Source organism: Carassius carassius, chromosome 46 (genome assembly GCF_963082965.1).
Source record: "Carassius carassius chromosome 46, fCarCar2.1, whole genome shotgun sequence".
NCBI classification, from domain to species: domain Eukaryota; kingdom Metazoa; phylum Chordata; class Actinopteri; order Cypriniformes; family Cyprinidae; genus Carassius; species Carassius carassius.
Window position 1 is genome coordinate 23,596,539 of NC_081800.1, and position 25,782 is coordinate 23,622,320.

Sequence of the window (25,782 nt, forward strand, 5' to 3'; positions counted from 1 at the left end):
TCATGATTTCATTGCTTTTGGCTCAGAAACAGCAGGTTTGCCAATGACTAACTGATCCTGTGCTTCAGTGTGCGACTGGTAGGTTGTGTTTGTGGGTTCAGTAGTCCAGTTTGTGTTGTCCCAGTCCCAGGACGTGTATACGTGTCACAGTATGTGTCACTTTAATTTTCTCTGTCCATTTTGCCTTCATCTTGAGATGGTTTAACACAATTCTTGACTCTGAGAGCACATGGCAAATGCACGTTCCCTTGACGGGGGTCAGGGATGCCATCACATTCACTGATGGAGTCCAATGTTTCTTGTCTTTGTTTACATTTGTCTCTGTGGTGTCTGAGGTATCATTGTTTGAAATGTCCATGGATGGTTCCCCACTTGACTCTGCTTTGACCAGCTGATTCTGGGGTGCCTGTTTTTTCATGAGATAAATGTACCAGCTGTAGTTTTCCAGCTTCTTCCCTTTTTCCCTGTCCTTTTACCTAAGAGGTGGACTAAACATACCCAGTATTCATAAAGCAAGTGGAAAAGACTTTACATTCCCTAACAATTTTACAGTGCTTGCAGTGCATTATTATATATTGATATCTTCATTCCAATTTTAATGGTGCTTGCAAGGCTTTCAGAAAAATCAAGCTTTGGTGTATAACTCAGGCATGCATTATACCTCAAACTGTGCAATGTATGTTAGTACTTTAAGCTATCAAATGTACATTTTTTCATGCCCTGGTGGATGATTAAAAGTAGTGAAAAACTCCCACAGACTTATATTATAAACAGAAATGCCTGAAACAACATACAGAGAATAGGCTAGAATCTTTTGATTCAGGCCAGTAAGTAACCACCTAGCAACCATGCAGAATACCCTAGCAACAGACTAAAAGTACACCATAACAATGTTTTGCACAGGAAAAGACCAGTGTGAAATATACATGAGGGTAGATGCCATATTTAGTTTTTCACAAATAAAAATATAGAATACACAGTCTTTTCAAGGGGTTGTAATGTTTTTAACTGGGCTGACTGATTTAATTTATTTTCACTATAGCTGCTTTGACATGGCAACATCACATTACGTGACATCTGCTAAGTTTTTATATGAATATCGAGATTAAAGTGGCTCTGAAAAAACCTAAACCTAATTCAAACCTAAAACTGTAACACTATTCTCTTACAAGCACTGGTATTTATTTCACGAAATGCTAATTAAGTTGCTCATTAACATTTCTTCACATGCCAAATGAAGGTGCAATTCTTCACATGCCTCACATTGCAGTCGCATAACCAGGGTTCTTGAACTGATTACCTTGCCATATCTCCCAATTATTTATCTAAGCGATATAATTATGCATTACATTAAAATTATTTTACTGCTTTCACGAAAAAAGCATGACATGATAAAAATGCATTGCAAAAATGCATTTCTTTATCTGTTCTGGAATAAGGCAGGTGTGATGTAACCTGTGTTCTGTGTCTGTGAGTTAAGGAACATCTTAGATCCAGTCCTTTGTTTACAATATGTCACATGGATGGCTGGCATGATGTCTTCTGTTGAGATGTAAAGACTTGCTCAGTGTATTGGTATGAAAGGATCACTTTAAGGTCAAGTGTCTTGATTTTTATTTGTGCATTGCATAAAATAACACCCTTTTAGGTAATTTTTCCTTTTTTTATTTTAATTAGGTAACAGCACTTAATTTAAGGTCTCCACTCGGATATCAACGAGCAATTTCCTGTGACAGTAATTACAGTAATTGTACTCTTTTGTGGGTGACAATATAACAATACCCTTTCTATTCACATCAGGGGGTGTTCTAAAATAACCATTAGATAATTTTGTCCAAAACAGTAACTTTAGATGACCTCAAATCTCATCCAACTTTAAGGAAATTAAACTTTGACTCTGTGATAATACAACATTGTGCCACTGTGTTGAATGTGTTTACTTTTGCAGTCAGCAAACTGAATCTGAATGTAAATGCATCTCACAAACACAGAGAACATTAATAAAAGAACAACATCTATCGAGAACATCATTCTCACCGCATACATGCATTTGCTCACCACTGATGACAGATCAACATTTATTATTTCCGGACTTGCGAACTGATTGGTTGGAGCCCAGTGACAGACAGTTGGACAGATGAACATCTTTACAGGAATCCAAGAAGCCATCCCCTCTAAACCAATAAAAACAAAATGAAACTTTTAATTAGAATTAACAATAGTTAATACAAATGATTAAACATAGCAAACAAAATCATAATCTCCAGATTTGTCTCCAGTTAACAGTGACTTTGTTACTTTTTAATAAATGAGTAAATTGTCAATTCTAATTCTTAATCTGGTTGCTAAAATTTCAATTCGATAAATGTGTAATTTAAATTTGACTGAAGACTGGAGTAATGATGCTGAAAATTCAGCTTTGCATTAAAGATATAAATAACAATTTAAAATATTTTACAAATAGAAAACACTTTGAAAGAAAAAAAAGTGTAATATCATTTCACGTTTTACTGAGCATAAAAGACTTCTTCCAAAAATATTGTAAAAAATCTTACCCGACCTAAAAGTTTGAACAGTAGTGTAAAACAGAAAAAAGAAAGAGTTAAATTAACTGTTAAGGGCTTTGAACAGAGCCGGATTAAATAAATGGACTACACTAGGCAGGCTGCATTTTTTGGGCCCCCCTCCATCGATGTTATTTATGAATTGAAATCTGAAACTTACCAAAGTTACTAATAAAAGTTAATTCACATTTTACATAGCCTAGTCTTTGGTTACAAATTGGTTGTGTTGTATATTAAACAGTCTATAAGACTATTTTTTGATATTCATTATTTATACGTCATTACACGGCTCTATCAAATGCTATTAAATTATCCTCATCCATTGGGAGTGTCATTGTTAAGGCAGTAGTACCAGGTGTTGAGTCCACAATGATGGAGAAATACTTGCCATCTTTAACTTCTTTTACAATGGCACGCAGAACTTTCTCAGCCATCAGCTGAATAAACTCATCACAAACTGTAGAGGACAGGTAACTGGTATGACCCCTGCCCTTGTTTCCATATCTGGCTAGATGCTCTGACAGAAGTGGATCAAAGAGACTAATTAACTCCCAAGCAGCCCAAAAAGTTCTCATTGTGGGGTGATCAACTCATCATCCCCACGGAAGGGCATTCCTCGTGAAGAAAGAAACTGAATAGTTGCCACTATACATTTCAAAATGTTGAGCCAGTATGCTCTCTCAGACTCCTGTTGCTGTACTATGTTTGAATCTATGCATGCATTTTTATTTCCAAGTGATGATAGACTCAGCACAGCAGTACGATGATCCATACTATTCTCATGTTCATGCAAGCGATTAGCACAGTTTTTCCAGTCATTAAATCCAGTGACAAATTGATTGTCTCTTATACTGAACAACTTGCAGCAGTAACAGAATACAGTGCCAGTAGACGGTGAGTACACTAACCATTTTCTTGACAGGGTTTCTCCATTTGGCTTTTTTTCTAAAGAAATGTTCCTTGGTTAAGCTTCGGTTAATGTCTCCATATTTTCTCTGTGATGCAGAGAAATCTCCAATATTTTGACAGGGATGGTTTAGTGCAAAGTACTCACGCATCCTGTCATCAATTTGGTCCCACTTTGCAGGATCAGATAGGTACCTTGTTAATAGCCTTTCTGGGTCTAGAGGCTCCTGCTGCAAAACGATATTGGGCTCACTTCTGGCTGGCTGCTGTTCTTCCATCAGTTTGTCATTCTGTGACGGCGCTGATGTTGACGGCGCGGGCGCCACAGTGTCTTCCGCCGCATTTTTCGCTGCATCTTCCACCGCGTCTTCGGGCCGTGTCTCCAGGCCTGGCTCGGCCTCTGGCTCTGCTGACTCGAGCAGGTTCACAGCTGTCAGACGGATGTCCGACAGAAACTTCTGTAAAGCCCCCCGCTGTCTCTTCTTTTGTTCCTCTTCTTTTTTTTTCTTTTTACGATTTGCCGCACCCGAAAGCATCTTGAATGTTAGCCTTTTTAAAACACACCTGCCTGCTAGCTTTGTTGTCCTGCTCTGACCTCTGACCACCGCTGACGTCTCCTCGGACTTAACTGGCTGGCGCCTCTATATAAATACAGTCATGGGCTGGCGTTAATGTGACGTAATGTAACAGTCTATGGTTAAGATAAACATTGTCACTATTTTTAGTTAATTAATAAATATTGAAATAAATTGTAGATAGGACATTTGTACATTTTATTTTTATTATTATTATAATTTTTTTTTTTTTGTCCCTCTGTCTGGGCCCCATCCCGCCAATCGGGCCCTAGGCACGTGCCTAGTTTGCCTTTGCATTAATCCGGCTCTGGCTTTGAACATAACCCTTGACCCTTAGCAGGAGTAACATTACAGTTTTTCTCGATTGCTTAACTATAAGCAGGCTTTTAAACTAAAATTACAAGACCATAACGTCATTTTTCAGAAAGCACACCTATTTTGCTTAACTATAAACACTATTCCCCTGCTTTAACACATGAGTCAGATTTGGTGAACTCTTACTGCAAAACTCTACACACAAATCTCCACATTTCTCAGTGCTTACACCATGTGGTCATTTAGAAAGCACTAGCATTCAATATTGTTCACTCAAGTCAGCATAGCTTGAGCTCAATTAGCACACAGATACCCACGTGGAAACACTAAGAGTCAAAATTTATCACACACGAGTCAGAAACCTTAATGGATAGATAGTTCATTCAGTTTTGGAAGAATGGATCCAGAGAGACATGATTGAAAAGTTCGAGGACACCAGAGAGGAGGAAGAGGATGAGCAAGAGCAGTAAGGAGTGGAGTAAAAGGGCCAAGGAAGAGGAAGAGGATGAGGGGCAAAGTGACAAGGAGTCTCAGATGAAATTCGTTCCACTAGTTGACCATGTTCTTGTCCGTGGTATGACTATGAGTGAGGCTGGGCAAAGAGTTCAGCCAAACTTAATTTGCTTCACTTTCGCCTAGATCATAGAAACATTCAGGTAGGTGTACTCCACTGTAACTTTTGAGAGCTGTACTCTGTTACAACACATGCATCAAACTGCTTTAAATACACATAGAGTTTCTGTCTGCTTCTACTTTGTAAAAAGTACTTTTGTAAAATCAGTACTTCTATTTGTGTAGGACACAGAGACGATGGGATGGAAAAAGGCTGACTAGACATTACAGTTGATGTGTGATGGGTGGATCAGTCATGCAAGAGGATTTTACCCCCGCTGCCTGGCTAGGGCCAGTATAGCCTGTGATGTCTGTCCCAGACCAAAGATGTGATGCTGGGGCAGAATATTTTTTGTTGTTGTTTGGTGTATTGTACTGTACAGTACATTAAGGAATAGAAAATGTGCAAATGTATACACATGTGTTCATCATATGAAATGTTCCTTGAGTGGGAGAACCACAAGCAACAAATTATTACTGGTTTTGTTTTTGTTTTTTGTAGTATTGTTTTGAATTGATCTCACCAGTGGGTAAGACTTTGTTGAAGTGTGTGTGTTTTTGAGGGCTTGTGTGTGATGTCTGAGGGCATAGTTTGGTTTTTCAGCAAGTGATTGGTTTTGAGTGTAGAACTTTTTGACCTGAAAATAGGATATTTGGGTAATTGGGTGAGACGTTGTGGATTTGTGTTTACTGTTTTAAGAATATGAGGCATAGTTTCAAGAAATGTGTTTAAGCAATCAAGAAAAACTGTAATAGTGTCTTACCTGTAATATCCATTAACAATCTTCCCAGACACTGCCCTTGACAGTCGCTGCCATGCTTTCTCCAATCCGTCCACAGGGGCCCTCAGCAACACCACACCTTCACTACCTGCCCGATAATAAGAGACAAAAGTCCTTCAATCGGCTCTGTGCAATCAGATTCTCATTTGCAGCCTCACACCTCTCAGATTCCATCTTTCATTACGATGACAAAGAGAACACGACTCAATCTGGTTTGCAGGAAATTTGGCCATGACCAGCTCTCTCATGTGGACCCTTCTTGAGGTCTTAAAGACAAAAGGATGTTCTCTCATTATCAGCGACTCGTTAAAATGAATAAAAAGTATACCTTTATCATTCGCGAGCTCTTCTAGACAGAAGTAGATGAGACGAGCTACAAGGGTAAAGCCATTTAGATTGACAGGCCGCTTTCCCTGCAGATTATTATACTCACAGTTGAAATAATATTCTGGGTTACTATTACATGGATGATTAACTCCAACTGTATCATGTTTAATATGTAATAAGGCCTTTAAATGATCAACATGATCAAAACTTTGCTTAAAAACAAAAAAAAAAAACTACACATCTACTTTTTTTAACAAATAAAAGGCTTGAAACTGCAAACGTGTGATGAACATTTACTGGACTGAAGCAACTTTGGTTTAAGTAATTATCCATTCTTCATTTTTCTGAACAATCATGTTGGTGTAACACATGAACATTTATTTGTCCATTTCTCAATTATCATTGTATTGCGTTGCATTATATGTTTTGAAACTACATTCCTTTGAGAATGAAACATTTAAATACCATCTTACCAAGACTTTTATTGAAAGATACATAGTGACATTTGATATTCATATGCATTTTATGTAATTAGTCTGTAAATAGGGATTTCATCTGACATTTTGGCCATATAAATATCATCAACTGATTCAAATAGCATATTTTTGCTCAGTTTGGGCCATAGGGCCTTCTCCTCAAGTATGACCCACAGATACTGTCTTTCGAGCTTGTATGTGACCTGTAACATTTTTCGAATGAGTCATTTCAAGTCGCATTGAACTGAAGTGGTCAAAGACTAAGGTGAATCTTGAAGAAGTCGATGTCTTGCATGACTGTGCTTGTCTCCGGAGCACGGCTCAGGCACACTCCCCAGGGGTTGTCGATCACACTGACCACAGCCAGCAGAGACGAAGGCCATGTCAGAGCCGTTACTATGCCTGAACACAGACAACAGAGAGAGTGATGCTGGACACATTAAAGCAATGCATGGCAGTTAAAATCATGATGCTTTCATGATGCTACAATTAACAAAGTGCATTTACAAGGCACTTTGCAAAAGGTTATAAAATAGGGACAATTAAATAATTTGTTGCTCAGGAGGACAAACAAAATATATGTGCTGTTTTATTTTCTATTGTAATCCTGTTATCAAAATACAGTTTAAGCTGTTCTATCAATGTTAAATATCCAAATGTATTTATACATACATACATACATGCTCATCTATAGATAGATAGATAGATATTACCCTTCAAACTTTTGGGTCTGTAAGATTTTTATAGTGCAATTTATTCCTGTGATCAAAGTGGAATTTTCAGCATCATTACTCCAGTCTTCAGTGTCACATGATCCTTCAGAAATCATTCTGATAATTTTAGGATTCTTTGATGAATAGAACATTCAAAAGATATGTTTAGCATTTATTTGAAAGTATTTCAAATAAACAACTGCTTTATTTATTTATTTGTTTTGTGATTCTGTTCAAATAGACCGCGAGCTAGAGTAAAGGCTGATTTGTGCTTCTGAATGTGCGTGGGAGAGATTAAAACAGCCACTCAGCAAAACATGAAAAATCATTCATTATAACACATGTGAATAAATTAATTAGCTCCAGCTCAACAATTAGAGAAACTTACTCCGTATTCGACACATCTCTGCTGAGACGACTGTCAAAAATGGCCCAATTTAGACTAGATTTAAGATAAAGTGACTAACTATGACTGCACAGTTCAACACTTACATAAGATTTTATCCTCAAACTAGTTCTATCTTTTTATAGCTTCACAGCATTAGCATAGTAAAGCAGACTTGAGAGCACAGTGTATTTGAGCACCTCCTGAGCCACAACACTAACAAGCCCATCCCATAATGAGTCCAGAATAGAGCCCAGGTCCAATAAATAACGCCACTCCCATTTCAGACAGCACTGCTCGCCACACGCTCCTAGACTGGACCAAACCGTCAATCTGAACCTGTATGTCAATAATATTTCATGGGTACTTTGGGCTTATTACATTAAAGGAATATTTCACCCAAGAACATTTGCTGAATATGCACTCAAACCTCAGGCCTTCTTAAATGTAGATGAGTTTGCTGCAGATGAAGATGCTTTCCAGAACTCATCGGAAGAAATTGAAATTGAAAGCCAACCGCTTGTCCATTTTATGGCCTGAGTAAAATGAGTTAATTCACTTAGGTTTCCTCATATATAAAAAAATGAACATAGAGAGGAAACAGAAACTTGATTTGCAAACAGAAATAAAGAGAGGCAAGCACACAGATAAACTGCATTTGAAGAAACACCAAGCAACTCCAATAACCTTGAGCTCAATTCACTCTGAATGGCAGCTGATGATCTGCTCTGAAAGCAGGCTTTTATACAATTCTACTCAAACCAGCAAACGGACTGTAACTTCATCATCATTTTCAGTCTGGTAATTCATCTGCACACCTATCAATCCTGTAACGCAGCCTAGTGATTCAACAAGAAGCATGCATGAAATTCTATAAATCAGGAAGAACATAGCAACACTGCATTAAAGTCGTGTAAATGCAATAAATAAATACTGCAATAAGCCATGCGAGGTTATCAGCAATTTTACCATGAACACAAAAGTTCAATAAATAATTCATGTGATAATAACAGACTTGTTGTTATTATTATTGTTTTGTTTTTTTCAGTCGTGCTGTCAAATCATATTACATAATTAATCAATTACATAATATATGTCTGTGTGCTGTGCATATTTATATGAACATATATAAATACACACACATACATGTATAAATTAAAATATTTACATGTGTATTTATTCATAATTATGTATGATTTACCTTATATATAAATATATATTTATTTATATATATTTATATTATTTATTATATATATATAATAAATAATAATAATAATAAAATCACAAATTAAACATCCTGATGTATTTCAGTAATTAAATATTTAAATAATATTTTTATATAAATAATTATATATTTAATTAAAATATTCTAATAATAACACTATTAATAATAACAGTCACAAATAAAATATCTTACAGTATACTTCATGGTAGTTAAATTGTTTAAATATAAATTACAGACATATTTATTATAAATAAATAAAACATTACAAATGCATTACAGTAACGAAAATGTGTTTTTCAACGTCCTAAAAAAATTCAAATCTTAAAAAAAAAAAAATGAAAGGCTTTATTTTCTTAAATTAATTTTGACAAATAAACAAACAAACCTATAGGCTTTATGCATGTTCTATTGACTTTTCACTGACATTCACCACCGGCGCAATTCATGTCCTCTCTCTATCTTCTGCCTTCTTGGTGACTCTTCTCTGTTGAGAGATTGTCAATTTGATTCATAACATGCTCAATGGAGCTGATGAAAGCTCAGAGGTCTTGTTCATTGTCAACTGAATTCTATTAGAAACTAAAACTAAAATGAAAACGCTGAACTGAAAGGAAAAACCTTGACCTAGACTGCATATATACAAAACCCTCACGACTGTGCACGGTCCAAAAAAAAAAAAAAAAAAGACAGACCGATATCAGCAAACAGATACCGGTCTGTTCCTCATGTCAACATTTTCACAGCACTTTCACAGGTTTCACATTGATACTGATTGTGCCCCTTTATTGACTTTTCTTTGTGAATCTGCAGATACGTTGGCTTTGTGGAAACAATCTCTTGGAAATGATCCATCCTACAGCAAACCCAGTGTGTCTTTTAAATGCTGATATCCCCCCAAAATCCCATAAAGGAGTTCTCCTCTCCTGCCTCTCTCAGTTTCTCTCCGAGAGTCTCTTCAAAATCCTCCAGCTGCTGTTAGGTCACACGCAGCAGACAGCTGACATGCCGGATCACTCCAGCCCTGGCATCATAATGTCCTACATGGGAAGAATCAAAAAATGATTACATGGAAAATAAGACTGGAGGCAGAGTAACCAATCTCATACCAGAATTTGTAGTTCATACTTTAAAAATAAATAAATAAATAAAATCTTGCATACAGAAAATAAAAACTATTTTAGAAGCATTTCGTCATTTTTTATAGCTCTTTATACAGTAGAGACCATTTCAAAGAAGCTTCACAGTAGGAAAAGTAACAGAATCAATGATACACACTTCAAATATGAGGCAAATCCACATTTTTATTTGTAATATATATTAATAAAAATAATACAAATAAATAAAATAACAAACAAAAAACATCCAGATGCATTACAGTAATTAACATTTTTATATAAATAAATGTATAGAATTAAAATAAATAAATAAATAAATAAATAAAACCACAGACTATTTTTTTTTTTTGTTAAATAAACTGTTTTTTGTTTTGTTTTTTTAAATATAATAAAAAATACACCTCTTAAAAATCAGCTTTATTTTCTTTATGCATGTTTCATGGACTTTTCATTGACAAACTAGCTTGGTGTGACCATTACACTGTGTTCATAATAATTATGCAAGTGACATATCGATAGGATTTCTGTACAATAAAGTCAGATTTTTGTTTGTTATTTTTCACATCTTTTTAGATAACTGGTATCAATCTCAGAAAGGTTTGTTCAATACAAATAATTATTGAACTGTCAAAAGATTTGTGGGTGACTTGGAGCACAGAAGATCTTGGTCAGATAAAGCTTTATTAAGGAAAGTTTCTGTCAAACAAATGAATTGTACTGTAGTGCCAGCTGTAAAAAAGCCACTGCTGAGCAGCAGACAGGTGTTTGAAGCTACTGGAGTCTCAAGATCCTATCCATGCAGACTGCGTTTCAGTCACTGCTAACCAAACCTCACAAACAGAAGCATGCACAGCTGGCATTACAATACAGTTCATTTGTTTGACAGAAACTTTCCTGTCCTCCTGGGCATGTAACAATAAAATGACTAAATGCAAAATCAAAAAAAAAGTACAAAGTTCATGTGAAGAATGTGTGAGTGTTCAATATCAGATTCACAGACTTTGCAACATCAAACCTAGTCCTCCACATTTCCATTGCATGCTTATTACAAGGGACAAAGTAGAAAAAGCTTCTGACATTGTTCAAACAAAATAACATTCTACTTTGCATAAACACGCGACACTTTATGACACTACAAACATGATGCGTAATATGCTTTAATTACATTGCATATGTAGTACTAATTGGTCTCGAGATCATATAAAGTCCCTGAAAATTCATTGAAAATTCATTGCAAAAGATCCGATGTGTTATTACGCAAGACAAAATGTCCCTTGTTTCACTAGTTCACGCTTACATATAATTAGCTGAGGTATGGTATGCGTATTTGGCGTGCTGTCCGGGGAAGGGTTCCGAGCTCGGGAATGGCCCGAACCTAGAGTACCCCCCCTTCCCCGTCTATTTATAAAGTGAACTCGAAGTGAGGAGATGGGGTGGAGGAGGGATGCTGATAAACCGTCAAAGGATAGAGGGAAGTCAGCGATATTTATACTATGGGATTGATTAATTGATTATGGTCCACCTGTGTTGATTAGGCTAAGTATCTGCAAGCTCCTCCCGAATCTTATTAATAAAATTTCATTTCACTAGTTCACGCTTACATATAATTAGCTGAGGTATGGTATGCGTATTTGGCGTGCTGTCCGGGGAAGGGCTCAGAGCTCGGGAATGGCCCGAACCTAGAGTACCCCCCAAAAAAGCAAATGTACAAGAGGACAGTCGCCAGTTTAAAGAATGCCCCCCCCAAAAAGCATAGAGTACTGGCGGGGGCTGATTTGGTTTCCTGAGAAGTCGTCTCGTTGGCAGGCTGGAAGGGCCTACGTACTCCAGAGGGAGCGACTTGGGCATTGGGAGAGTAGGCCCTACCTGCTGCAGCTAGTGAACTACGTAGTTGTTGGCGCCCGGTCGGTATGGCTCGAGCCGATGCTCAACTGGAGCTTGTGGCGTTGGAACGGTGAGCCCTACCATCCGATGAGGAGGAGCAGCATGGTTGTGGTGCCCGACCGGGAGGACCCGAGTTGCCTCGACCGGAATAGGTCACGGTGTCGGCGTACGGGCCCTACTGGCTGATAGCCCCTGCTATTCAGTGGGTGAAGGGCCTAATGCTGACCGAGAGGGCCCATGAAGCCTCCGACAGGAGATTGAGACTCAGAATGACGGACGTCTGGGTCCTCTCGGTTTGGCAGATAAAAAGCTTTGGGCTGGCCGACAAGGAGGACTCTGGCGACATCCGAAGGGAGATCCCGATTCACAGCATCGGATGGATGAGACTCACTTGCGGCCGGCAAGCATAGGCCCGACCGGGAGAACTCTCGCCAGACGTCTGAAGGGAGCACACGCATCAGACAGGTAAGCCTCGCCGGACGGGGAGAGTGGAAAGGAAAACCCGACAGGGAGGACTCTCGCGGCATCCGATGAGGCATTAAACTCAGAACATCGAACGGGTAAGCCGCGCCAGGCGGGGTTAAAAGATGTAAGGGGAGCTGAGAGTTGTTGGGTTTTTTTTTGCAGGAACGGGTAAGCCTAGCTAACCATAGAAAAGGAAAAGGTAAGGTTGTCTAACCGGGAGGCTCTCGCCGGCGTCCGGAGGGAGCACAAGCATTGAACGGGTAAGCCTCTCCGGATGTGGGACAGAAAAGGTAACGATAGGTGGCCAGGAGGCTCTTGCCAGCATCCAACAGGGACTTCCTGTTCCCCAAAAACAACTGGGTGAGCCTCGCAGGTCGTAGGATGGAAAAGGTAAGTTTGTGTGGTCGTTAGGCTGTCGTCGGCGTCTTATGGGAGTTTGCTACTCACGGCAAGAGACGGGTAAGCCTTGACGACCGTAGGAAGGAGGGAGGGTTTATATGGTACCTGCGGCATCGAACGGCTTGCTTGTAGGTTTTGTAACCTAAACCACATGGAATGGTCGTGGTTGGCTGGCCAGGAGGCTCTCGCCAGCGTCCGATGGGAGCACTCGCATCGAACGGATGAGCCTCGCTGGCCAAGGATGGAAAAGGTCAGGTTGTCTAGCCGGGAGGCTCTGACCGACGTCCGATAGGAGCTTAGCTCCAGGAAACGAACGGGTAAACCTCTCTGGCTGAAGGACGGAAAAGGTTGTCCAGCCGGGAGGCTCTTACCTTCGTCCGACAGGAGCTTAGCTCCCGGAATCGAACGGTTAAGCCTCGCTGGCCAAAGGACGGAAAAGGTAAGGTTGTCTAGCCGGGAAGCTCTCACCTACATCCAATGGGAGCCTTGACTCCATGCATTGGATGGGTAAACCTCTCCGTACGTAAGACAGAATGGCAAAAGGGTAGCCGGGGCTTTCACCTACGTCCGAAGGGAGTGTGAGCTCCTGGCAACGAATGGGTAAGCCTTGCTGGCCGCAGAATGGAAAAGGTGAGGTTGTCTGGCCGGGAGGCTCTCGTCAGCATCCGATGGGAGCTCGAGCTCCTGGCATCGAAGAGAGAAGTCTTGCCGGCCATAGGATAGAAAAAGGTAAGGTTATCTGGCCGGGAGGCTATGGCCGGCATCCGGTGTTTTTTTTTTTATTATTTATTTATTTTTATTTACTTATTTATTAAATTTGCGACAGCAGATGGGTAGTCTCTCCAGCCATCGGAGGGAAAAATTGAGATTGTTTTATCTGTGAAGCACCCGTTGGTGTTCGGCAAAAGCGTTACTTGCGGTATTGGATGGGTACATCTTGCCATCGGAGGGAAAATTTGTTTTAGCTGTGATGTACTCGTTGGTGTTCAATAAGTAAGTGTCGCTGACTGAATTTATTTTATTTTTTTATTTTTCTTTGGGTTAATCAGGCTTTTTAATCGGGTAAGCTTCGATGGTGGTCGGATGGAAAGTCCAAGATTGCTTCAGCTGGAAAGCATCTGACAGGAGTTTAATACTCACAATGTCATACGAGTAAGCTTTGCTGATAGTTGAACGGAGAAGGCAAAGGTTGGCTCAACTGGGAGCACTCTTGCAGCGCCTGACAGGGAGTTCAATACTAAGGATGATTTGGTTGTCTACGAGGGTAGACGCTGTGAGGCTTACTTGAATAATTGTTTAGCAAATCCAATAAGGTGCTTCCGATAATGAGTCCGAAAAATCTTGGTGCAGTCATTGTATTTCGAAATTAAGCGTGCAAAAATAAATTGGATTTCCTGTGCCAGTATACCCCAAATAGGTGCCATGTATCTGCGATGTGGTCGTTGTTGAATTGTCATATTGTCAGCATGAGTGGAGTAAGAGAAAGATTCTTTATACTTGTCTGAGCTTACTATTTGCCATTTTAACCATGCAGGTGCACGAAAGAGCCTATGGGATCACCAATAATCGAAAAATATATTTTTCGGACGTACTGATAAACTGGCATTAAATATAAAATACTATATTTAAAACTGCTAGTTCATGTAGTCTGCACTACTGTCATCTCGCTTGTCCTGTGAATTTATTTATTTATTTATTTTTTTAAACGATAGTAGATTCCATTTAAAGTCCGACGATTTAACCCTAATATGGACGTAAACGAATGCCTTAAATATAAGGTATTCAAAGACCGGTAAGTTCATATATTTGGAGTGAGTTCGGTTGAAATGATGCCTTGGTCATACACGCTCCAGACCACATGCCTCATGATGGGACCGAAGCGCCGCCCCTGAGACCAGAATGAGATGCATTCTAATGTAACTGTGGCATTAAACTCCGTTAGTGAGAGCTCCTTTAAAATATGGCACGTATCGGATTTACCTGTTAAAGTACGATGGAATACCTTATATCTGCAAACGATGTATGTCTATTTGTGGATGGAGACTTCTTTGCCACCTACAGGCTCACATCGTCCTTTGAGAGCACGGGCGAGCGTGAAGTGCAGTGCTGAGATGGGATAAGGGAGCGGTTTGATAGCAGAATTATGGTAGGCCACCTAATAATTATAATAAAAAAAAACGTTGGTTGGAGAATGGGCCTAATATCGTCTTGGCTATTGTCGATACATGATGCTATCACCGCAACCTAGGATGCATGGCAAACCTATAAGCGGAGGTGATGTGTGTTTTTTTTTTTTTTTCCGTGTGAACGGACGCTGCTGCGGCAGTGGGGAGATACGGGAAAGGCTCCTGCGGGAGCAGACACTGCTGCAGCAGTAAGGAGGTACAGGAAAGGCTCCTGCGGGAGCAGACACTGCTGCGGCAGTGAGGAGGTACAGGAAAGGCTTCTGCGGGAGCAGACACTCCTGCGGCAGTGGGGAGGTATAAGAAAGGCTCCTGCGGGAGCAGACACTGCTGCGGCAGTGAGGAGGTAAAGGAAAGGCTCCTGCGGGAGCAGACACTGCTGCGGCAGTGAGGAGGTACAGGAAAGGCTCCTGCGGGAGCAGACACTGCTGCGGCAGTGAGGAGGTACAGGAAAGGCTCCTGCGGGAGCAGACACTGCTGTGGCAGTGGGGAGGTATAAGAAAGGCTCCTGCGGGAGCAGACACTGCTGCGGCAGTGAGGAGGTATAGGAAAGGCTCCTGCGGGAGCAGACACTGCTGCGGCAGTGGGGAGGTATAAGAAAGCCTCCTGCGGGAGCAGACACTGCTGCAGCAGTGAGGAGGTATAGGAAAGGCTCCTGCGGGAGCAGACACTGCTGTGGCAGTGGGGAGGTATAAGAAAGCCTCCTGCGGGAGCAGACACTGCTGCGGCAGTGAGGAGGTATAGGAAAGGCTCCTGCGGGAGCAGACACTGCTGTGGCAGTGGGGAGGTATAAAAAAGACTCCTGCGGGAGCAGACACTGCTGCAGCAGTGAGGAGGTATAGGAAAGGCTCCTGGAGGAGCAGACACTGCTGCGGCAGTGGGGAGATACGGGAAAGGCTCCTGCGGGAGCAGACACTGGTGCGGCAGTGAGGAGGTACATGCAAGGCTACTTGCTTCGGCTGCTGTAGATGTTGGCTGTGGGAAGAGTAAAAAAGGGTTAGTAACATTTGATGGGGCAAGCTAAAAATGAATGGGTAGCCTACTGTGTCACCAGCTTAGCAATTGGTTGCCTGATTTGACAATTCCTCAAGCCTTGTCCACATTAATATTTTCCTGTTGGAAAAGCATCTTTCCTCTCATTTGGCCTCCGGGCTCTTTAGACGGTCTCCCGAGCGGATAAGTTTAGAACGCTGTTTTCACGTTGTAGTATGGACTGTGGAAACAGAGGCTTTTGGAAACGATGAAGCATGTTTAGTCTTGTAAGACGTTGTACCGAAAGACATGATTATAGCAGTAACGTTAACCCCTTAGCAGTCACCCCCCCATTTTTGGCATGGAGACAGAAATTACATACCCAAAATAAAGATGTTTCTGCTCATGATTCTTTCTGACTAGATCCATGATCAACATTTGTCCACGAGCTTACACTTCGACGTTTACCGTTCAGGAATAGGAATCATTTTCCTGACATAATTACTAAATAACTGTCACTGAAATGATGTTTTATCGAAATATTGGTCAAATATCAAAGCCAAAGTCTTTAGACTTTCAATTGAAGCAGGGTTTATCCAGATCAAGTAAGAGAGTGATGTTTAACGTGCTGTGAAAGTGACACGATAATAAACTGGGGCCGTTGGCGATGCTTGCAAGCAAATGGGTTAGCAGTTATGTGCCATTCGCTTCCAAGTGGTTTCTAAAGATATTTACTTGCCAGTTTTTTCGTATTACGGTCCTTAAAAGGCGACAGTAATTTTACTCACACTTGCTATCCTGCGTCAAAACACGAGGGCAGATGCGTTTTAGATGAATTTTGAGTGATCACACCGGTGAATGGTGAAATAGGTCCCTAAATGATTTGGTTCTACCAGAAAACTTGCATGGAAATTAAAATTTAAAATTAAAATTAAGCATTTAGCAGACGATTTATCCAGAGACTTACAAGCATTTATTTTTTTTTTTTTCATGGATCTTATGTCTGTATCATTTCCGTGAGGTTTAAACGTGCGCGGTAAGGCGAATGTAATGCCTTGGCTTCGTGGTTAAAAGTGGCATCATCATCCGACGGAACGTTTGTATCTGTAGTCCAAATCTATGCGCAATCCACACTCCAGATAGCAGGTGGCGGTAATGCACCTTTACGCTGGTTTGCCAAAACCGCCATAAAACACTAGTAGAAGACGGAACTGCGTCATGATGTCGTTTGACAAACTTTAGCCGCGAACCTGCTTTTAGATGCAACACTTTGGATGCCAACTGCCGTAAAAATCCAATGAAGAAAAAGAAGAACCTGTTTTTAGCGTCTTCGCCTGAAAATGTATTGGTTAACGTCGCGCGGTCTGCGCCGCTAGAGGAAGCGGCCTCAAACTGCCACTCGGCCGGAACGCCGGGGTGAAAGGCTGAGCCGCGGTGAGAACTGGGGTTCGGCCCAGGCTGGTTGGATTCTTTCTGCTGCAATCCAGCGAACGGGGAGAGCTCGGTCTCGGGCGGCACGATCGTTGTGTCGAGCGAGGCGAGCTCGGAGCTTGCACGGTCTATTGGCCACGACGTGTGGCTTGGCGAGCTGTCGCGATGACGCTTAATGCTGCTCAACGGCCGTGTTTGGCTGGGTAGAAATGACCTCGGGTCCGGCAAAAGCAGCAGGTCTTATAAATCCCCTGTGTAGCTCTCTTCGTTGGTACGAAATTTGGGTCTGTGGTAAGGTGTCAGACGAAGCGAACCAGCATGCTGATAAACCGTCAAAGGATAGAGGGAAGTCAGCGATATTTATACTATGGGATTGATTAATTGATTATGGTCCACCTGTGTTGATTAGGCTAAGTATCTGACGCGCTCCTCTCGAATCTTATTAATAAAATTTCATTTAACCAAAACGTAAAGGGTTAGTTCACCCGAGAATGAAAATTCGTCCATCTTCTACTCACCCTCGAAGCATTTTAGGCGTATCTGACTTTCTTCTTTCAGAATAATCCAATTGTAGCTATATTAAATATTGTTCTTGCTCTTCCAAGCCTATCAATATAGGTAAACTGTGTTTGTTGTCAACAGTTCAGAAGACGTGAAATAAAGTGGGTGCATCTGTAATAAAACGTCCCTCACATGGCTCCAGACGGGTGAATAAAGGCCCCCTGTAGCGAATCCATGTGTTTTTGTAAGATGAATATCCAGATTTCAAACGTAATAAACACTTTTTTTTCCCACCTCGGCTGACTGTTGGAAACCGGAAGACGTGATCGTGATTTTAGGATTATGTGATGTTGTAGGGAAGATTTATGTTATTAATAGTTCGTTTTGTGCTCATAAATTTCATCAGTTTTTCTCTTAGTGTTGTAGGGAAAAAAAGACAATATAAATACCACACATAAACATATGCCCTTTAAAAACAATATTGCCTTTTTTTGGCCAGCAGAGGGCATTACAGATCCACATAAAGCTGCCATTAAACAAAATCTATGTTGGATGCAGTTTAAACAATCACAGGTACACAGATTTTATTGTTAGTATTTGTAAATGTAATAAATGTGATAAACTTTACAAAAAAATAAAAAAATTGTGACACACACATCACCTACATACATACATATATGCACTAAACAATAAATAAGTAAATAAATATATAGTAATGGTAAATAGTATTTAAACACTTATGTTAACTGTGTGTGTGTGTGTGTGTGCTCTTGTTTTTGTGACATATCAGGACACAACTCTGTATAATGACATGGGTATGACACAAGTATTACAAGGAGAGGGTGACTTATAAGGACATAACCCATGTCCCCATTTTTCAAAACGCTTATAAATCATACAAAATGAGTTTTTTTGAGAAAGTAAAAATGCACAAAGTTTCCTGTGAGGGTTAGGGTTGGTGTAGGGCCATAGATTATACAGTTTGTACAGTATAAAAACCATTACGCCTATGGGATGAACCCACTTTTCACAAAAACAAACGTGTGTGTGTGTAATCCCAGAAAGTATTCTGATTTCTGAATTAAACTGGATATGATAGTTGCTAATTGGCCATGTTTTTATTTTTTTTAATTAAACATGATTGACTATATCAATTTGTCTAAGTTACATAATTTGCATTGCCTGATAACTCTCTTTTTGACAGCTGGTATTTTTAGATTCATTCTCATTCTTATTGTGTGCCTTATTATCTCAATCGCTCTTGTTTTTATATAAGGTCTATGAGCTGCTGATTCTTGTTGCTCTTTCCAGTAAAAGCCCATACTTGGGAAGATCCAGGAGAATGGTTTGTGAAATGCATGATTACATAATTTTCTAAAACCAAAAAGCATATCTACTGTTTGAGCAACAATCTCCTTAGAGCAATAACTAAATCTGAATGTGTCTTCACAGCTTTACAAGTCTGTACACAGTACACACCATCATGGACATGTCTATTCATAGTCTTTTCACAAGAATTAACTGGAAAATATGAGACTGATATTCAAAACAAGGTGTGTGTGCATTTGCACATATCTCCTGTCACATCTGTATTTTCTCTCCTGTCTTCTTTTCTTTCTGTGCCTGGTAGCATCTCTTTACAGAGGTTATGAGGTCAAGACTTTAAGAAAGGAGAACAGAAAGGAAGAACTAGCTATTGACGTTACACAATACAAACCCGGCTCCTTCCTTCATGTAAATAAATGTCAGTGAAGAATCTTACATTTTAGTTTGAGATCAAAACATCCTGTTCATACACCAGTGTGAGTTACAGATGTCTTTATTTGTGCTTCTTCTCCATTTCCACTTGAGAGACTCGCATGCAACCTGCAAGAGAGATACAGAGCACATGCAGAAACATCATCCGCCTTAACAGATCAGAAGCAAGTGTCTTTTCTTTTTTTTTCTTTTTCAGTTAATGTAAAACCGTCTGTGGTGCAACGCCCAAAACTCATAACCCATAGAAACAGAAAATCCAAACAGAGATTGACAAAGATCTCTAAATTAAAAACATTTGCAGCATACACAACAGAGATGATCGATTGAATAAATTACAATAACAACAATAATAATAATACATATATATATTAAATATATACTATTACTATTTAATAATAATACTAATAATAATAAATTATATTTATAATCAATATTTTATTTTTAATTCTTGTTTTATGTGCAACAAAAAAATAAAAAATAGTTAGATAAATAAAAACTATTTTTGTATAAATTATGTATGTGTATGTATATATATATATATATATTTATATATATATGCTGTTTTATGTGAAATAAAAAAATATTCATTGTAAATAATATTTTAACACTCATGTTTTGTGTCAAATCTTATCGAAAAAAAAACTGTAAATATATTTAAAGCTGTATTGTTTTATGATGTTGAACTGAACAATAAATAAATAAATAAATAAGCAAATAAATAAATACAAATATAGTAAAATAGTAAATAATATTTGAAGAAACTTAACAATAAGTACATCTCTAAAAAAGTTATTAAATAAATAACACAATTGTAATAGTAAATATTATTCAAACACTTTCTGGTTTCATCTCATGGAAAACTATAAATTTATAAAGCTGTATTATTTGATTGTTTTATGATATTCAAGTAAATAAACAATAATAAATAAATAGCAATAGTAAATAGTATTTGAACACTTTGTAGTTTCAGTTTAAATCTTATGGAAAGACTGCATAAATATATAAAGCTGTATTGTTTTGTGATGGTAAACTGAGTAATAGCTAACTAACTAAATAATAAACTAGTAATAGCAAATAGTGCTGGAACACTTTTCTAGTCAAATCTTATCCAATTTGTCCATTTATATTTTTTTGAATCCGTGGTCACTTTGGCATTGTTAGTTTATCTTAACTCGTTTAGTTGAGCTCATCTTAGTTGAGATCTTTTCTTTTCTAAGATTTTCTAATGTAACTGTTTAGACAGACAGACTGAGGTTTGGGGTCAGTGACACCTACTCCATCTCAATCCCATCAGCCTGATGAGATGCCAACGACACGCTCGCTCACACTTGCATTCAACCAAGAGAACAGAAAAGCAAATGTGAACAGAAGAAAGGTGCTAAAGCTGTTAGTTCAGAGCTAAAAGTGCATTGGGTTTACCGTCATCTCCCTGTCATCAAGAGCTCCTCACATCTATTGAGATATAACAGACACACACACACACACACACACACACCCACTTATAAAGATCTGTCCTAGCAACCATTGTTCTACAATAGGTGTGTGTTTTCAGCACATCCACAGCCAAATCTGTCGAGACAGGCCCTCGCAGCAAAGGAGGGATCTTGGGGAATTTGGTGCCCAAACAAAGGCAATATGAACTAAATACACTCTCTTGACATCCGCACACTCAGACAAGGTAAACACACTAAAAAGATAATTTGTGGCAAACAAACATGCTCTCAAAATAGCTTCCGGTCTTGTACCAAACACCAAAGCAACATATATCAAGCCGTAAGGCCTGTTTGGCTTATTCCTTGCGCATTTGTAGAAAGGCGATACCGGAGCGAGGCTTTTGTGTGATTGTGTATTCACGTGTTTCTATGGAAAAAGGCATCTGGACAGTCTTTTGGGAATGACGGGTGGAGAGTGGAAGAATAGGTCATGATACATCTAAAGAGAAATATAAAAGAAAACCGCAGCTGTATAAGACTCTGGCCAAGATGGGAAAGGCTAAATTGCATTGAAAGTTAAAAATGGGTTTCCCATCATAAATGAGACATCTTAAGTGTTCTTGTAGACTAGACAGTGCAGTGAGATTAAATGGAGACCAGCTAAAATGTAAAAGAAATCGTCTCAACAATGTTTCAAACTGTGCTCGAATATGAAAGAATCTCACTGACCTGCAATCAGAACCTAACTTTTTATCAGATTTGTTCAAGACAAAATGATTTGAGCTGATATCAACATTAGTTCTATAGATTTTACAATTAGTTTTATTGTCAGATTAATAGTGTTTCAATGAAATTATATTAAATTTTCCGCTTTCAAATCCTACAAATTTGGTCCAATTTACATCTATTTTAAGTGCCTCAGCATAATTTAGCTTTTTATGTGATTACGGTTTTATTCAGTTTTAAAACATGCACATCAGTTTTGTTATATGCAAAGTAACACACATGCATATTTATGCATATAAGAAAAAATTTTAAAAACACATGAACCCATATAAAATCCAAATAAATAATTAACATACATGCATGCATACTGTACATACATAAAATCAGTTTGATGCTCACTGATGGGCAGTACTAAATGAAAAAATATATGAAAATATATAAATAAATATGAAATTTAGGCAAAATAAGAAAAATGTACACATCTTCATTCTATTCAAAAGTTTACACCCCTTACGCTCTTAGTGCATAATTTTCCATTCTGGAGCATCAGTGATCTTAGATCTTAATATTTCTATAATTTATATGATATACTGTATATATTTTTTCTCTTAATTTTTAAATTTTTTAAAGACATTTTTTTTTTTTTGCATTTTAACCTTAAATGATATTGAATAAAAAAATTGTAAAAAAAAAATAAGTATACCAGAAAACAGATTTTAGTTAATGCCATTTGTCTCAAAGCTATATAATTCCACTGGCTGCATTGTGAGCATTTATAAACACCACTCTGGATCAAGACCCTCTTTCAAGAACCTCTGCTGCTGCTTCTTCTCATGGGAAAATAAGCTGTCACCCATTGACATTAAGTCAGAAAGTCCGCCCAGTGCCCTTTATCCAGACTTACTCACATGACCTATGACTAAATCTGAGCTGAATGAAAAAGATTACTGGAGCTTTACTAGTTTAACCCCAGACATTGTTGTTTCCATTCAAAATGATAAGTTCTAGCACAAACACACTCTTAATAAAGGATCCTTTAGTGGAGAACAGAAGAGGACACAAGGGCCTCATTGTATTTGTCCAGAAATATAATAGCTTCCAATGAGGAATTCTTTCCGAGCTTTTTGAAATGCTGTAAATACATAATGGACTCTCGTTCACGGGTAGTAGCTGCACCAATGTTGTCGTAATTAGTGCTGGATGTGATGGACTGGCAGGGAGACACAGTGTAGGAGCGCAGCATGGAAAAGTTGTAAAGTGGGTGTTGGTGCTATAAAACTGGGAAACTCTGAATGCTGGAATTGTGATGAAACAGATGCTTTTTTCCTGACACCTATAGGGATGGAAAAAACTTTCCATTATGCATAATGCCCATGATGAGCAAATGATTGCTATAGATACAAAACATGTAAATTGGTGGTGAATAAACACAGATTACAAGCCGCTTACAGGTAAAGACTTATACCCACACATGGGCCCCATCTGGGAATCCATAAAATGTGCACAAACAACAAACCTTGAGCATGGAAAGTCAGGTCATTCTGACACAAAGAGGAAGTCAAAGTGACGCAGGTACTGAAGAGCCACTTTTAGAGACAGGAAGGCAGATACGGGATGGGGAAACTCCTTAGTATTTTTGGTTTTAGCAAGGAAGCTCATTATTTATGTCTTCTGTCTGGCCCTCATTAGGGAACGGGCATTAAGGGCTCCTTGTACTGAGTGCTTCTGATCATCGTTGATGTGTTTATCAACCTGCTTTGCCTGCATTTCTGCACACAGATAACAGAAATCAGATTATGGCTTTGTTTATTTTCATGCTTGTGATAACCAGGCTGCTTTCAACTTGAAGATTTGCCTAACAGCTGAGAGAACTACAGAGCGATTTTGTGCACAGAGCTAAATGGCAGTTTTTGATTTACTTAAAAAAAATTGTATTTTCTACAATAACATACTGAAAACTCTTTATGAGGGCATTTAAGAGCTGCTTACTCTTACTGTAACAATTTTAAAATAGCATGAATTCACTGGTGGTCCAGCCTGGCTTATGCAAATCAATATCAATATAAAATAGTGCTTACCAAGTCTGAAAACGTATTGCTTAACAAGTAAAAATCCTGCATAATAATAATCTTTATTATTTTGGAAATAGAATGGAAATTATAAATAGAAAGAGAGTAGTGTGGAGTGGAAGTGCAAAGCAACCACTAAAAATACCTTTGCAAGTGCATAGCAACAACCTATCAACCACCCAGAAAACCCTATTAACTACTTTGCAACCACGTAGAAATGCCCCATAGTCACCACCCAGAACACCCTAGCAACTGTCTAATGACCAGACAGCACTGCCCTAGCAACTACTGAAAAACAACCTATCAACTTACATGAAACACACTAGTAGCAACCACCCACAACATCTAAAAAGCTGCCTCATGTCTTCCTCTTCTGAAAAATATTGGTAACCAAACAGCTCACAGCAGCCATTGACTTCAATAGTATTTTTTATGGCTACCAGCAACTGTTTGGTAATCAACAATGTTCAAAATATCTTCTTTTGTGTTTAACAGAAGAAAGAAACTCAAGCAGGTTTGAAACAACACAAGGGTGAGTAAATGACAGAATTTCCATTTTAGGATGAACTAAATCTCTCACATCCACTCACATCAAATGACTCACAATCCAGTTCATACAAGTGAGATCATGTGATCAAGCAATTGAACATCTATTTGCCGTTTTGGCTGAGAACTCAGTCACCTATTTCTGTTTTTATTAAGCCCTTAAAATTCAACACAAGTGGAAAGTTCATGCTCTGTCTTTTTGACTTGGTCCTTGATTAACAACTGCTCTGCAGTGCTATTTGATATTCAAATCACTCTTTTCCCACTTAATTTCCACTCTCGAAGCTCTCTGGAATGATATTACCTCACCTTTCGATGAGCATAACAGAGTACCATTGCACTTTTTGCTTTGCGAGTGAATACGAATGCTGTTTATGCACATTCCATAACAGATTTTTTCAGGTGCACAGATGCACCTGATTTATTGGATGAACGAATCTGCTGGACACTGTAGACATGATGACAGTCGTATGGGTGTTGTTCGGGCTCTGCGTGTCTAGACTGGTTGGGTGCAGCAATGAACAACACTGTCCCAACACTGAGTTGCATAATCACATTTAGATATATGAACTGCAATATCCAGTCATTCATTTTGCAATTTCTGCAAAGGTTTTGTACTCTCAATTGGGCTTGCCCAGGGATAGTTCAAAGGAGGAATTGTGGTCAAGGTACTGAAAATCAATTCAATGCCACAGATGTCATATCACATCTGTTTGCTTAGTAGGTGTGTAACGCTGAACACAGCTTTAGGGATCTTTAACGCTGTATATGGGAAATATGCCACATGTGGTTCATTACAGTGTCTAGCAGAAACTTGCCTTTACTACTTCCTTTTATACTTAAACTTTGTGTAAGACTTCCTCTCATCTACTCATGTGACTGAAGTGACTAACGTGTGTGTGTTATTAGGTGCCTCTGCCCTCATACCTGTAAGGCAAACACAATAAAATGAAAATAAGTTCATAAGTAGAGAAAAAAAAATCTGCATCTATTCCAGAAAGGGACATGTACATGCAATAATGTATTTATACATAAATGTTGGGTGTAATGCATTCCCAATAAATTCTTACTGTAATTTAATTACTCTTTCCCCCAAAAAAGAGAAGGGATTTATTTTTTTTCTTTTGTAATTTAATTAGTTTATTTTAATGTAACCTTGTCCCTTCAAATACTTTGAGCAGTTCAAGAATAATTTATGCAATTTTATATTATTTATTTGAAATAATTAAAATAGCAGTTTCATAATGTTTATACTTGTGTTGCTCAACTGGTCGAAGATTTACCCATAATGACACATATTATATGCCCATTACCTAGCAAGACGTTAATTGTAACATAAAGACCAGAAAGGACCAGAATCCGGGCACAGTTTCATATGGTGACGCTGGTACCCGTCTAAATCAGTGGAGGAGGAGTGCAC

At 38.8% G+C, this 25,782-nt stretch overlaps 1 pseudogene; it reads right to left on the reverse strand.

Moving 5' to 3' along the window:
* On the reverse strand, positions 1–24,911 carry LOC132129549 (transmembrane and coiled-coil domain-containing protein 4-like; annotated as a pseudogene).
* Positions 24,912–25,782: the final 871 nt, after the last annotated feature.